The following is a 15,914-nucleotide window of genomic DNA, read 5'->3' as shown; positions in this document are numbered from 1 at the left end:
CATCTGTCCTTAGCAGCTCACACGGCACCATCAGTAGCCCGCAGTTAGTTCTACCCAGGAAATACTTATAAAAGCCGACTAGTACAGGCCACAGAATGGGTGGAACATTCTGCATGTCACATACCTGGTAAGGAGCTCTTCACTCACAAGACCCCTTCTAAGTGAGATCTTCCTGATGGCTTCACCTAAAATCGCCTTCCCTGGGTTGGTACTCCCTACTCCCCCACCCCAGGTCTACGCCTGCTTTGTTTCCGCTGCAGAGAGGTTACCATCTAACATCCCAGATATTTTACTCCCTTATTATGTCTATCGTGTGCTGGGTGGAAGGTTTCATGGGGACAGGTATTTTCTCTACCGTGTTGGCTGCTGTTCCCCTACTCGTGGCTGACCCAGAGTGGGCACTCCATAACTATATCGAGAATAAGTAAGTGAATGAAGAATGAAGAAGGAACGAATGAGGAGTGAAGGCTCCGCAGTGAGCATCCGAGGAAACTCACTTCCCTGTGTTAAATCCCTTGGTCTTACTGTCAGTTCAAATTTCCAGCCCCCGCCTGGGGGCCCACCACTGCCCACACCCCTGTCCTCGTCTTGGGTCTGTGTCCACCAGCTTCTCCCCACACTCCCCTGTTCAGGCTCTTGGGGCACGGGGATCCGGGCTGCTGGGGCAGTGACCTTTCCCTGGAGCGTTTACTAAGCACCCAGCCCCAGCACAAAGGAAGACTGTAGGACCTGGGATCAACTTCCTCTCCGGGGCATGAAGTCTGGATGCACTGACGTCTCGGGGCCTGCGGAGGCCATGTGTTCAACCTCCTGAAAGCAAAGACCAGCTCAAGTTTGTTGCTAAATCCCCTGCGATGCTGTGAGACAATTAATGCTCCATAAATATCTGTTACTCTCAAAAGGTAGGGAATCCACCTAAGGTAAGTATATGGGAAGAATATCATAGCAGAAAGAAGGATGACTTAATGTCCACCAGCAAAGCAAGCGATTCAATTCTCATGTTGCGAAGGCAGGCCTTGTTAGAACTGACTCAATGCTGAGAAGGGGAATCAAAATGACAATTCCCAGGGGGATCAAAAGGGGCAGACGTAGTCAGCTTTCTCCTGGCACAGCAGAAATCCCAGGAACCACCGGTGATCATTTAAATGTCACTAGAACAAAGAAATTACACACCAGACTAAGATGTATGTGTGTGCCTGTGTATGTATATATACATGCATGTACACATGTGTGCACGTGTACACACACACACGTACATATGCATGTAGATTCAGGAAAGCAAGCACAAAGGAACTACTCAAAAACTGTAATTCAAAGAAAGGATGCGTCCTGCACATCCCCTGAGTGCAAGGACACTGGGGCTACAGAGAAAGACCTCAATGGTGCCTCCAGTTCCAGGAAGCTTGAGGATTTAGGGAGAGAGTTAGGATGAGCCCACAAGTGGAGTGGCGTTCTGAACGCCATTTGAGTAAAAAATCAAATCAGAATTCTTATAATGTTCAATTAACCTGGGGTCTCTCCAGCACTTCTCATCTGGGCAGAAATTCAATGGAAGGGATTTGCTGGCTCTTGTAAACCCAAAGTGTGTAAATAGTCCTAAGTGATGAGCTCTCCTTCAGAAGAAATGAAATATTCTGTCTCCAATTAATGAAAATCCAATAATTCGGTCACATCTCCTCCTGGGTTCATTGTGTTAATTACAAAAGCCTCAAACTCATTTTTAGAGAACAGGGTTTCTCAACCTGGGCACTACTGATATGATAGGCCAGATAATTATTTTTGGTAAGACGCGAGGCGGGTGCTGCCCTGGGCTCTGTAGGATGTTCAGCACTCCTCGGGATTCTACCCACTAGATGCCAGTCACATCCCAGTGTGACAACCAGCAGTGTGTCTACACATCGCCCAATGACCTCCTGGGGACAAAATGGCCCCAGTGCAAACCACCGGCCAAGGATAATTATTCTAAAGTAGTTCAGTCTAACCAGGCAGGTAGAAAGACGATGTGTCTGTGACTCTCCTACTTCTCCTTTGCTGATTGGATCCATTCCAGCTCTCCCAAAATATTCTATGTGGAAATGTGCCCATAGCCCTACCGGCAATAGCTCAATGAGAAAGAATTCATTTGTTCCGACTGAGTAATTAGGAGTGAAATGCATGTAGCACGCGATGACACATGGTGATCAAAGTGGTTTGCTTCCCTCTTGTCACGGAAAACCAAACTGGTTTGGAGTGAGAAATGGCCTCTGCGCTCATTACTTGGGGAACTGTTTTCCTGGGTTTCAGAGAGGGGAGAACTGAGTCCACTCAGTGATCGGGAACGCACTGGCAGAGCTGGAGAGGGGGTTTTCGGGGACAGCCTCAGTAGCGTATTTTCCGACATGACAGAGATGCCAGGTAGTGACAAAGTCTGGATGGGAGTTGGTGTCAGGCCAGACCTGGAGGACGAAGGCCACTAATGAGCCCCAGAATGAAAGGTGATGTCCCGTCTCCTGGCTGAGCTGGCCCGGCGCCATCCTCTCTGCACTAATGAGGGGCTGTGGGCCATTCAGTGGCCATGGGGGAGCCTGACCTTTGCCCTCAGGAGCACGCTCCCCTCTCCCGGCCACTCGCCACCACGGGGGAGGGTCGAGAGCACACTGGCATATAAATGGAGCCAGCATCTCAACAAAGAGTGAATTTCTACTTCAGCTGGCAAGAGTCAAGGTCAGTGCCCTGGGAGCTAGTATCTTTAAAAACTCTATTGAGTCCCAGAGCAAAAATGTGTCCTCTCTTTGATGCAGGCTGACTGACTTGCGCCAAAGAAGGGGGCCAGAGTGCAGAGACCAGGCACTCTAGATATAGATAATCCAATCACGTAGTCTTTTAGGTGTTGCCTTGTTAAAGGAGCAGAACATCTGAAGTTAGGGTGGTCCGAGAAACTCCAGGTCAGCACCTCTATGATGAGACATGACTCCGAGGACCCCCAGTTGCCACTGCTGGTCCCACGCGAGCACACGCCTCGGACAGACTGGCATCCCAGACAGGCGGTCAAGGGTGGTGACCGAGGCAAGAGTGGTCCCTGCTCCTTGAGTGGGAGGAGGTAATTCGTAGGCAGGTGCCTGACCGTCCTGAGTGCCCCTCCCCAGACACCTCCAGTTCCCCGCCTTGCTGGCACAGTGTACTTCCTGGCCCCCGTGGCTGGTGAGCCCTATGGAAGCTCTCCAACTACTCTGTGAACAGCAGCGACATGTCTCACTCACACGCATCGCATTAAAGACCCTCCGAGGCCCAGCAGCATTCAACTCGGCGCCTGTTCCTTGAGCCTCGTCCCTTGGCCAACTCTGGTGATCAGAGCCACCCAGCTGGCCCGAGAGGACCCCATGGTCTGAGGGAGAAATAAACCCGTGTTATTTACAGTCACTGACACTTCAAAGTGGCTGGACCTCAGCCACTGGTCTACGAGGCCGACTCCGAGATCATGCAAACACAAAGATGTGAAGGAGGAGATAATGACTCAGAAGAAGTAGAATCCCACGCAGGGAAGCTTTTCTGAGGGTATGACATCTGAGTTGAAATCTTGGGGCTTGAGACACGGGAACAGCAAGAGCAAAGGCCCTGAGGTAGCAACAGCACATCATGTCTGAGCAATCTACACACACACGCACACACGCACACGCACACTCTTAACACAAGGGTGTAGGTAGGAAGAGACAAGTAGGAGGCTGAAGAGGAGGAAGGGCTGCGCTGTGGAGCCCCTGCAGACACACCCAGTGTGCTCACCAAGCCTCATGTGGACCCAATACAGTCAGAATGGAAGCTCCCAGAGCATGGAGACGGGACTCAGAGTCAAGCAGCCCATGCCCACCATGTGTTTGCTGCCACAGGGACAAGGACCCTCCTGAGGGCACCTCCTACCCCTCAGGGGAGTCAGGCCTCCAAAGCCAGAATCCGTCTGAACTCAAGGGGACCCTGAATGCTGCCCTCAGAGCCCTCCTGCCCAGGACCAGCCCAGCTGCGGTTTGCGTCACCCGCGTTACAGATGGCCTCATCTCCGCTACTTAGGTGCCAGGGAGTCACACCCACATATTGGTAACACTTGCCGATAATCATACCCTGAGCCTGATGAGACGCCACTGGCCAAGAATGGCTATCATGCTTAACAGACTGATTAGCGAGAAAGGGGGGCGGCGAACTCCATGCAGGGTGAATGAGACGTTTTATTTTACACTAGCTGATCTATCATCATTTTGTTTTTAGTGCGGTGCCTTGTTACCCATATGACTAATAATGCTCAACAGTGAAACGTCAAGCTTCAATTCTTAATAGCCTCATTTGAATTACATTTGTATTTATTGTCCCTCTAATTATTTTCTCAGCCGTTTGAGACAACACGTCCCTACACCACAGGGCAGGCCAGCTCCCTGCCACAGGAGATCGTTAACATACCCGGGCCCTTGTGAAGTCAAAATGATGGCAGGAGGGATCTTGGCAAGCCTGCATTTTCCTTTCTTTCCAAGATCACATTTTGAAAACGCTTTCAGAAACTGCAAGCTAGTCACCGACGGGTTAAATGGTCATGAAGCCACATTTTTTAATTACAAGCGCAACTTCCAAATGGACAGCATCATGGACGGCTTCTCCTTCTGAGGCCTCTGTCCAGATTCGCACAATAAAACTCGCCGCTGTGATCTACCTAGGAAACTCCCTAGAATCTCTGCTTGGGCTCATTCACAGTAAGCAAACAGTTCCTGAGCGCCTGGAGCCAAATGTTTCCAGCCTGGAGGCTGGTACCAGCCGTGAAATCGCTCTACACAAAAGTGTACCCACTCACAAACCACGGCTCAGGCACACGGGCTGGATATGTGAGCTGGTCCCGACGGCTTCTCATCCCAGTCCCCTCCCCCGCTTCCACACAGTGTGGGTAGGGTTGTCCCTGCTCCCCAAGTGCAGAAGGGGGTACGGGGCCTTCGCCCTGCCCGTCAGATCATTCTATCCACGTGGGTGGAGATGCCCACAGACCGCTTAGGGCAGGGAGTTGCAGGCAGGAGGTTAAAAAATAAAAAACATACGGAAGTTGTAGGTGAAGAGCATCTCTCTGTTCTAGGATTTAGAGCTATGGGGAGGTGAGCCAGGGGCTTCCAGCTGTCGGTATACAAAGAAAGTCTGCTGGAGGGGGGCCGAGAGGGGCCTGGGGGGCTCAGTCAGTTAAGCATCTGCCTTCAGCTCAAGTCATGATCCCAGGGTCCTGGGATCAAGTCCCATTTTAGGCTCCCTGCTCAGGGAGGAGCCAGCTTCTCTCTCTGCCTGCCGTTCCTCCTGTTTGTGCTGGCTCTTTATCTCTCTGATGAATAAGTAAATTAAAAATTTTTTAAAAAGGAAGGAAGGAGGGAAGAAAGAAAGAAAGAAAAGGAAAGAAAGTCTGCTGGAGATGGAGCTGACACAGGAAGTCAGCCAAAAGATGGTCAAAAAGCTGGTACGGACGGGGACATTTAGACCCTGGGTCCAGTTATGCTTCCGTTTTAAAGACTTTATTTAAAAGGAAAAAGATTTATTTTAGAGAGAGACAGAGATGGCAGAGGGGAGGGAGAAAGAATCTCAAGCAGACTCCCTGGTGAGCAGAGCCCCACACGGAACTTGATCCCACGACCCTGAGATGATGACCTGAGTGGAAACCAAGAGCTGAACATTTAACCGACTGACCACCCAGGGGCCCCTCATAGACTTGAATTTTAGAGAAGGTTGAGGTTCACCACAAAAGAGAGCAGCAAGTACAGAGCTTTCCCATGTCCTGCCCCCGCCCCCACGCAGACAGAGCCCATCACCAACACCCTCAGCAGAGTGGGACACTTGCTATACTCGATGAACCTATAGTGACACACGATGGTCACCAAACAAGGCTCACTCTCACATGTTGTAGGAGTTTTGGAAGATGGGTAATGACATGCATCTACCATTAGAACGTCACGCAGACGAGTTTCACTGCCCCCCAAGTCCCCGGTGCCCCATCAGCGCTGACAACCATGGCTCCTTTGGCTGTCTCCAGAGCCTTGCCTGTTCCTGAATGTCCCAGAGTTGGAATCCTACAGTCAGTAGCCTTTTCAGACTGGCTTCTTTCGCTCTGTAATATGCACGTGAGGTTTCTGTCTTTTCCTGGCTTGCTAGCTCATTCCTTGGCATCCAGGAATAACAGTCCGTTGTCTGGATGGGCTACAGTCTGTTTATCCATCCACCTACCTGGTTGCTTCCAAGTTTTGGCAGTTGCGAGCAAAGCTGCGATAAACATCCAGGTGCAGGTTTTTGTGGGGACAGAAGTTTTCAGCTCCTTCGGTGCCTGGGCTTTGTAGTTCCGTGAGCCTGTGATTATCTTTATTAAGCAAGCCATTAGGAGCTGGGTTTGCTGTCATTTGTAATCACGGGAGTCGCGGTTACGCTAATTCCTGGGTTATGCACAGTTGGAAACGACCTGTGTGACCTCAGGTGAGTTGCTAAATTTCACTCGGCTGGTTTTGTCCTGTACAGGGAGGGATAAGAATAGACTGGGTCGGAACATCACAGGGTCGCTGCCCGTGGTGACCGGAGGACAGTGTCAGCACGTGAGGTTCTCACGGCAGGCAGCGCTCCAGAGGTCACCCAAGTCCCCCTGTCTGCATCCCAACCCTCAGCCAGGACTGCACACGGGCAGGGACCCCTCTCTGTCACTCCCAGCACCACCTGAAGGGCCCAGGGGTCTGGACCGAGCCCTTTCACGCTGCTTCAGGATGGTAACCGGACGTCACCACCAGGTGGTGATACCAGACCAGCCTAAAACCATTTGGGCGTGGGGGGCAGGCCAGAGGGTGGTGAGTGAAGTCCCCTCTGGCTAAAGCTTCCTAAGCCAGTGGCTGTCATATTGAATAGCACGGACCCAGGCCATTACCATCACGGCAGAACATTCTAGCAGTCAGGACTGCTCTGGAGACTCATGGACTGAGACACTGGCTGAGCTTCTCTTGCTGTGGCTGCTGCACACCTGGGGGCGTACAGCTGTGGCTCGCTTCAGTTGCTGGATTTAGGCTAGCACCTGTCGTTAATGGCACGCTGTCATCGCCCTGCACCTGCGGTAACTACATCCCGATGGGTGCTTGCGCCCACTGGGGAGAAGAAAATGACACTGCACGGCGTACGGAGGGGGCAAAACATGATGATGTGAGGCGTAAAGAATGAAACAGAAGATTCTCTCAAGGACTGAGGAGACGGTCCGCTCCCGCCAACAGGCCCACGGCAAGCAGGAGTGCCTACCCCTGGGAACCAGGCTCTGTTGCACACTCGGCTCCATGGGGCTGTAACTCCACGCAGCATAACTTCACAGATGACGCTGAGACCCCGCGGGGGACACCGCAAGGCCCGTCTCCTGCATCACACGGGCTGGTGCACGCGGGTGGGTGGGGCTCCCTGCACGGGCGGTGTCGTAGGCGGCCCACAACAGTGCTGGACAGCCCGCCACGGAAACGGGGCTCTGGCTCTGATCAACAACTGATGGTTAGAACCGGCCTTCCTCCCCTCACCCCTGCCCAGATGGCAAATGTCTTCACAGCCCCGGGCTTTACCCACCACGTGTGCAGCTGTTCTAGCTGTAGTTCTAATTTACATTTCCTAATGCCCCATGCTGTGGATGTTTCTCATTGTTTGAAGCAGGAGGGTAGGCTGGACCCAGTTTTACATCTACGTATGAACAGTTCCTCATCTATAGACCCGTTGCCCTAGAGAGTCTCTCCTCCTTGGAGGAAGCCTGTAGATGTGGTAAAAAGCATGAACTTTGGAGTAAGATGTGGTTTTGAACCCTGCGTCCATCACCCAGTCCATGGATAGCCCTAAGTGACCACATCTGGAACTGGACCTCAGCATTGCCGACCTCAGCAGTTTGTGAGGATTAAATGGGATCACGTCCGGGGGCAAAATGCAGACCAGAGAGCACACGCTCTGTAAGTTCCACAGGTAGCCTTCTCCCCTGTGGGCACATTTCTCAACATACGTGACCCGCTGCGTGTGTAACTACAAGATCGGCCATGGGACCTTCCAGCCGAGCCCCATGGTACATTCCTAGCGGGAAGAGTTCAGATGATTTTCACCCAAAGTAAAGTTTACGCTATAGCTTAAGGGAAGAGTTTCATAGTGCAGGCCTGCTCAGGAAGCTGCCCCAAATGTGACGTAAGGGATATTGCTCCTCTGAGGACTGCCGTCTGCAGGATGCACCACGCCCCAGCACGCACGGAGCAGAGTATCTGAATTACAGTGATGCCATGAAGCAGAAAAGGCAGAGGCAGTTAGAATTCTAAGATCCTCCTCAAGCCTTGTAGCAAAGAGAAGGCATCTGAACACTTATTGCTGAAATGACATAGGTAGGTCTATGCTCTTGCCCTTGAACTGGTTAACTGGAAGGTATCGTTTGGTTGAGACAAAGAGTCCATGACAGCTCTCGCAACTATAGATGGGCAAGGCTAAAATCAGCCTGGGACAGTCACACTCGATTCTCCGTAGAACCGACTCCATCCTGGTTCACGTCGGAGGGCCGCAGCAGCCAGGCTGACTCTCGGGATGGGCAGAATGCCACAGCTGCCTCCCCAGAGCCATCGCATCTCAGAAAGTTCCCCAAATTCAGAAGACCTGGGGAGACGAGAAGAGGGCTGATGGAGAACTTACTGTCACTTGTAGACAATGGTGTCACTCAATCTCAACCCCGAGGAAGCAACCAGAAAGATGTCCCATGGCCCCGCCATGCAGGAGGTCACCAGCCAGGCAGTGGGATATATGGAGGGCAAGAAAGTGCCTCCCCCGGATTCATTGTGCCTGCGAAGGAGCACTTAGAGAAATTAACCATAATGGTAGGAGAAACTGACTTACAGAAAGGAAAAAAAAAAAAGAGAGAGAGATTCTCAGAGAGAAAGGTAAACTTAAAAGCTGTCAAAGGATACACAGCATTTTGTATTTCTGCCTTATTAATATTTATTAGCTCCAGGGAGAAGCAAAGCCCCCGAAGGCGACCCAGCCACCGCCCCCGTCTCAGCTACAAAATGACATCACCTGTGATCTCCTGTTTACAACTGCTCTGCTCTGCAAACCTTAGCAACAATTACAGATGTCCTTAAGATAGAGCTCATAGAGTGCCCTGGTAGCTCCTGTCCAGAGGATAAGAGGAAACAAAGAAACTCGCATTTAGATCCATTTACACGATCTGTTACACAGGACTGCCACGGGGCGGCCCTAGCTCTAACCAACAAATTGGGATTTTAAACTTGTGCTTGCCTTCCAGAAATGGTGACTGAAAGAGAAAATAAATTGTGCTTTAATGCCAGGGACTTAGGAAACGATCCTTGTTTTGGCTGCTTGGTACTGCTGGAAAATGTTTCCCAGAGCAAATGTGGCCTCACGGACGGTGGAGAAAATCTCATGGGAAACACAGATCGGAGCTCACAGCTGGAAGGCGTGGAAGATGATACTCAGTTCTTGATACCAGCACAATGGCACACGATTCCCGAAGTAAAAGAAAGAACCATGAGCCTTTTCCCTCTGCCCAAGCTCCTCAATTTCTAGACAGCCATTTCATTCAAGATTTGCGGTTGGAGTATTTTCACTGAAAAATGGCCTGAAATGAAACCAGCCCAGAGGATCTTATCATTTCGATGGGGAAATAGAGTAGAGACAAAACAGGGACAGCTGCTTTGGTGAGGCCCTGCCCCGACTCAGGGGGCCTCGTGCAAGTCACAAGGTGTCCCTGTGGCTTCTCCTGGAAAGCCTCTGTCCTCCCACTCTGGTTGGCAGAATACTGTCCTCCTGAAATACCCCCGCCGTGGTCCCTGGAACTACGAATATGCCAGGCTACATGGCAAAGCCGAGGGAAGACTGCCGATGGTATTACAGTTACTAGGGAGATGACCTTGAGAGGGAGACATGAGCCTGGATCACCCTGGGGGTCCCAGTGTAACCAGAAGGCCCTTAAATGCAGGAGAGGCAGAAGAGCCAGGCCTATGACACGGGCTTTGGAGATGGAAACCATGAGGGGTGTGGACGCCCTCCAGAAGGTGCAAGGGCAGGGAAATGAGCATCCTTACAGAGTGTCCCTTTGGGATGAGCAAGACGCAGAGCTATGGAAAGGGCTTCCTAAAATAAGAAGACCTTCAAGAGGGAAACACTAAAGATACCCAGAGATGCTTCAGCCAATGGTGGATTAGCTCTTGGTATCCTACTAGAGTAGGACCTGAGGAATTGATCTGGAATGTCAATCCATGGAATTTGTTCTTGGGATCCTAGAGGGGGACCTGGGGAATGTCAATCTGGAATGTCAGTCCATGGAATCTGCCCTCAGAATCCTAGAGGGGGACCTGGGGAACCAATCTGGAATGTGAAGGGCCACTCTATTCTCCCTCTCTCAAGGGTTCTGGCTTTTGCTGCCTGAGATTTAGTCAAATATCCATCTCTATTTTCCTACCTGCTATGTATTTATTTAACTGGACAGTGGAGAGAATCACTTAAGAACATGGATTCAAGCCCCAGGACTCAAAGTAACTTCAACTTTCTGTGCCTCAAGTGTCCCCACCTGTAAATGGGAACACTACTACTCTCTATGTCATCAGAGTGCTGTGCAGGTCAAAAAACCCAACCTAGCAGGAGGCACAAGCTTAGTGCATGGCAAACCCTAAATACGTGCTTTGAAGCTCCCAAAATTAAAGGGAGAAAAAAAACCCAGGAACTAGCTTCCAAATAGCCACAGTTACACACTTCAACTTAACAAAATGATTAAATCAAATCATTCTTGAATCAAAAAGCTAATTTGAAAATTTAATTATTTTGAAGGACAGGTCCCCCGTGGCTTACTTATTCCATGATGCTGGAGTAGGAGAAAAAGTTAATAGCTTTCTAATTATATCAACTTTTCTGTTTTAAAAACCTGGTTCTCATTTATTAGTCTGTCAAGGGATTATCAAGCAGGTTGCTTTATGCTCTTAATTCACAAAGCAGAAATAAATTAGTGCAAGTGTATTAGATCATGGTCCTTTAAATCCCTCCTTTTTAAGTTGAAGCGATTAAACTCATTCATTTTTATGGAAATTGTTAATAAACCCATTTATCAGAAATTTGACTTTATTAAATTAGCCTGTCGTGTTCATGAAATAACTCAAGGAAGATTCTACAGCCCCTGCCTCTTATCTGCACACCTGACTTTGCTTCAATGGCAAAACCGATGACAATAAAACAACATGGAGCTCATCCAAGAGGTTGACTTTCTTATGGCTGAACAATTCCACCAACACGTGAAGCCTAAACAGACCTAACCCGCAGAAACAGGGAATGGATTAGTTGTTGCCAGAGGTAATGGGGGGAGGGCGGCGGGGGGGGAGAGGGGGGAAGGGGTGGGTGAAGGGGGTCAAAGGACACCCTTCCGGTTATAGGATGAATGCGTGCGGGGGGTAAGACATTCAGCACGGTGACTACAGTTCACAATACTTTCCTGCGTATCTGAAAGTTGCTAATAGAGTAGATTTTTAAATTTTTCAGTACACACACACACACACACACACACACACAACTTATAATGATATAGATGATGAATATGTTGATAACCTAATTGTGGTCATCATGGTGCAATACAGTGGACCCCCTTCTCGGTGCGGGATCCGTTCCAAGACCCCCAGCGGATGCCTGAATCATGAGTAGTACCAAACTTACCGTACATACATGCTTTTTCCTACGTATACAGACGTGCAATAAGGTTTAGTTTCTACATCAAGCACAGTAGGAGTTTAACAACAGGAACGAAGAATGAAATCCAACAATGATAGCAACATACTGAAACGAAAGTTATGTGCATGAGCTCTCTGTCTCTCAGAGTAGCTTCCGGACTCACCCTTCTTCCTACAATGATGGTGTGCATGACAAAATGCCCACGTGATGAGAAGTGAGGTGAATGACATGGCCGTGTGATGCTGCGTTCGGCTGCGAGTGACCCCACGGAGCCCCAGAAGGAGCATCACCAGCTTCCAGACTCCGGTGGATCGTAGGCGACCGACACCATGGAAAGCGAAACTGCAGATAAAGAGGGAAAGACTAGGGCATGTACGGATATAAAATCTATATGGTTTATTCCTGAAACTTACACAATACGACAGGTCAACTCTATCTCAATAAAGCTATAAAAAGAAGAAGAAAAAAATCTGAATGTAATAGCTACCTATGAGGTATCACTTGAAATTACGGTTCTAAATTCTTTTTCCCATTCACACTTTCCCACATGGCCCCCTGAGCACATTGTGGTGAAATGTCATGGGGCAAGATGACAAGACCCATTCGTCCAGTAACAGCCTCTGGCTCTAGATCTTGGAGATAAAAAGCCTTGAAGACAATACTTCCTGCTCTTATAGACATTGTCTTGTTGTGAGTGTGACCTAAGTCCAGGTGTCTACAGGTATGGATGTGACCAATGCCAGGAGGAAGGAAGAGGGTGAGTAGCTAGACAGCCATGGCACCTGGACAGCCAAGGTGAGAGGGGACGCACCTTGCGGACTCCCACGTGCAAGGTTCCACACTCTCTCACACGTTCTTCCACATACCAGGCAGGCAGAGGCGTGGCTGAACCAGCGGACGGAGCCACTGTGGGTCCCTACGGCACCAGTGCTGTTTCATGAACACGGACTAGCCAAGAGAGGGGCCCCTCAGCTGACAACAGGGTCTGTGGGGACCAGAGTCTAAGGTCTGCACTTTTCATATTCAGAACTGACAAAACCACAGGTAAATCACATCCCTTAAATTCCACCCATTTCCTTGGCAATCCCTAGTTCTTAGGAGAATTAAGAGACTGGGATCTACAAGAAGGTCTGACTGGAAGAATTTTCTCATTCTTTTGTCTGTTGGCTAAACACACTGGGTACCTGGGATGGGTTGGGTGTAGGCAGATAAGTCATGATGGAAATGGAGCCCCGGAAACTGGGCTTAAAAATAATGAGGGCGCCTGGGCAGCTCAGTCAGTTAAGCATCTACCTTTGGCTCAGGTCATGACCTGTGGGTTCTGGGATTGAGCTCCACACCAGGATCCCTGCTCCACATGGAGCCTGCTTCTCCCTCTGCCTCTACCTCTCTCTCTGTCTCTCACGAATAAAGAAATGAAATCTTAAAAAAAAAAAAAAAATAGGTGTGCGCAAGCACACGCACACACGCACGTGTGTGTATGCATTTAGTTCAGGAATGTAGAAATCACTGAATTTCATTGCTTGAACTCAATGAACTTTTACCCCAGGTTCTGTATTCATTATTCCCTCCTCCTGGAATGTTCTTCCAAATGTCTTTTTGCTTTTCCTTCCAAAATTTGTAAGGGTGACTCCTAATTGTTCAAGCTTCTGCAAATACATTGGCATCTTCAGAAGGCTTCCCCCGGCCATCCACCTTGAAGCGGGAACTCCCCAGTATTTTTCAACCAAATCCCCCAAATTCATTTGCCTCATAAACTTTACAGGGGGCTTGACGTATCTTGGGCCTATATTCTGCTTTCTCTCTCTAGATTATAAGCTCCTGCACATCAGGAGTCTGATCTAGCCCTATTTTTGCTGCTGTAATCCTAGTGCCTAGAAGAGAGCCCAGAGCACGCCTTTTACATCTGTTGAATCAGTAAAAGAACTTAGTTACATCCTAGATGAGTAGACGGGGGTCCACAAATGTTAAATATCTTGACCAGACCACGAAGGTCACAGGTGGCAGGGCTGGGAAACAAATGTGTGACCCGGGATAGTTAACGTACTTGAGCTTGTGCACTCCTGAGGGAGAAAACCCTCACATTTGGATTTTTTTTTTTCCTTTTACATTCGGATCCTTGATGCTTGTAATGACTTGAATACTGATGATGTGGAGACGCAGAGAGATGTCAAAAATGCATTTTTTTTCGCACCATCAAGTCTTGCCGCCTGGGAAGAAATTAACATTGAGGATTTTCTGAATCACTAACATTTCACCTCCACAAGAGGTTTTAGGAACTCTCCTCTCCCACAAACGACATTAGCAATTTAGAAAATGATTTAAAATAAAAGGGCATTTCCGAATATTGCCAATAACAGTTAGCAAATCTCATTAATGAGATACTCTGATGTGGAAATCACTACAATTCTTTTTCACAGCAAAATACTGTAATTAAGCCATTGTGTGTCTGTGTTATTTAGCAAATGAATAATCACACTAAGCCCTTGAGGCTTCCTGCTCCTTTGGAGCATCAGGCTAATACCCTTGCAGTCTTGTCTGGAACTCAATTTAATGAGCAATCTATTCTGAGCCGTGCTCAAGGCAATTGACTGCTTTCTACAAGGAGGTATTAGAGCAACACCAAAATTACCCAGTGAACTGCAGGCCATAAAACAGGAAGGACAACGGGTATCCACTTCGACTGCATCGGCTTCTGGAACACAGAACGGCTTCTGGGGCTCCAACGACGGCCACAGCATATTTGCATGTGCCAGGCTCCGTGTGGGACAGCAGGGAGGTTCCCTGCTCCGGGAAGTGCACGGCCTGGCCTGTGGCATTTACAAAAAGCACAACATCCACTCGGAACAACAAGGACAACAGCAGCATCTGGACGGCATCCAACGTCCGCTAGAGGCCCGCGGAGATGTTAAAGAGGTGCGCGCTGGGCCGAAGACCCGGGTGACATCTGGACCCCCGCCCGAACAGCGCAGACTGAGCTGCGCTCATCCACTCGTGGGTGGGCTTTTTTCGATAAATACAGTGCAGTCCTGTCAAAGTATTTTCTCCCCCTTATTAATGTCTTCTTTTTCCCTACCTTACTTTATTATAAGAATACACTACGTGATACATACAATGGGCATAATCTGGGTTAATCCACTGCTTCTGTGAGTGGGATGCACTCCGGTGAACTGTGGGCTGTTAGTAGTTAAGATTCTGGAAAGTCCAAGGTGGTACTCACATTTCCAACCGTGCAGCCCCCCTCCACGTCCGAAGGCCAGTGGTAATGGAGTCCTGTTAGGGGCTAGCCTCACACAGACACAACACCAAGCAAAGCAGAGGACAGTACAAAGAACGAAGGAGCAGCCCCCCCCAAGACTGGCCTGAACTGGTCCTAAGAAAGGGACCATAACAAGGCTTGTGTTCAGTATCCATCTATGTAGTCAGTCCCAGGGACCGGAGACTGACAAGCAAAAGAGATGACCGTGAGGTGACAGTTCCATGCAAGATGTCTGTCCAGGTGCAGCTTGGAGAGGATTGCATTTGGGGAAGCCCCTCGCAGACTGAGACCTTCCTGAAGCTTCAAGCGGTGGCCAGCGCCCAGGAGGACAGAGGACAGGGAGGGGAGGCTTCGAGGAGCTCCTGTCTGAGTCAGAGCTGCCCTGTGGGGGGAGGCAGTATGAGAGCAGGCCACCTGCCACCAGCGCTCAGCCCCACAGGGAGGGGAAGCAGAAACGAAAGGATTGGAAGACCCCAGAGAATCCCCCCGGCACAGTCTGGAATGGCCCTTCACACAGCCACTGGAGGCTCAGCTCCTTACAGGAAACGAGCCAACAAGTCAACCACATCTGTGTGATGTTTCCCGCCTCCTAAAACATGTTGCGAAGCCATAATGACAAAATGTACATCTGTGACGAAGCTAGACGTGAGATCAATAGATATTGGCACCACAATGTACCCATTTTAGTATGTTCGAAGTAACTCAAAATTTACAGAATAAAATCAAAACCAAATTTCAGCTGAGGAGAAAGCCTTTTGCTTCGAAGACAATGCAGGGCACAAAGATGCACCCGTGGTGGGGCCGGAAGTAACCACCTTTTTTTTTTTTTTTTTTTTCCAGGTTGTCTCTGATGTTGCTTTGTGTCTTAGCAGTGGACAGTTTGCCTGGCCTTCCTGGCTCACTAAGGGTGGCACCTGTCCAGGACTGGATCTGTGGCTTGTCTCCATCACCATGAAGT

At 49.5% G+C, this 15,914-nt stretch overlaps 1 long non-coding RNA gene across 1 annotated transcript in view; it reads right to left on the bottom strand.

The window, feature by feature from the left end:
* LOC131811653 (uncharacterized) overlaps positions 1-12,036 on the bottom strand; it is a 59,471-nt gene extending 47,435 nt beyond the window's left edge. The window contains exon 1 of the long non-coding RNA XR_009346038.1: positions 11,861-12,036. This is a non-coding gene — a long non-coding RNA (uncharacterized LOC131811653). The remainder of the gene's footprint in view (positions 1-11,860) is intronic.
* Between the last annotated feature and the right edge of the window lie 3,878 nt (positions 12,037-15,914).

The sequence above is a fragment of the Mustela lutreola genome, chromosome 11, assembly GCF_030435805.1.
Source record: "Mustela lutreola isolate mMusLut2 chromosome 11, mMusLut2.pri, whole genome shotgun sequence".
NCBI classification, from domain to species: Eukaryota; Metazoa; Chordata; class Mammalia; order Carnivora; family Mustelidae; genus Mustela; species Mustela lutreola.
Note: the sequence above shows the minus strand (reverse complement) of the source record. Positions and strands in the feature narration are given on the sequence as shown.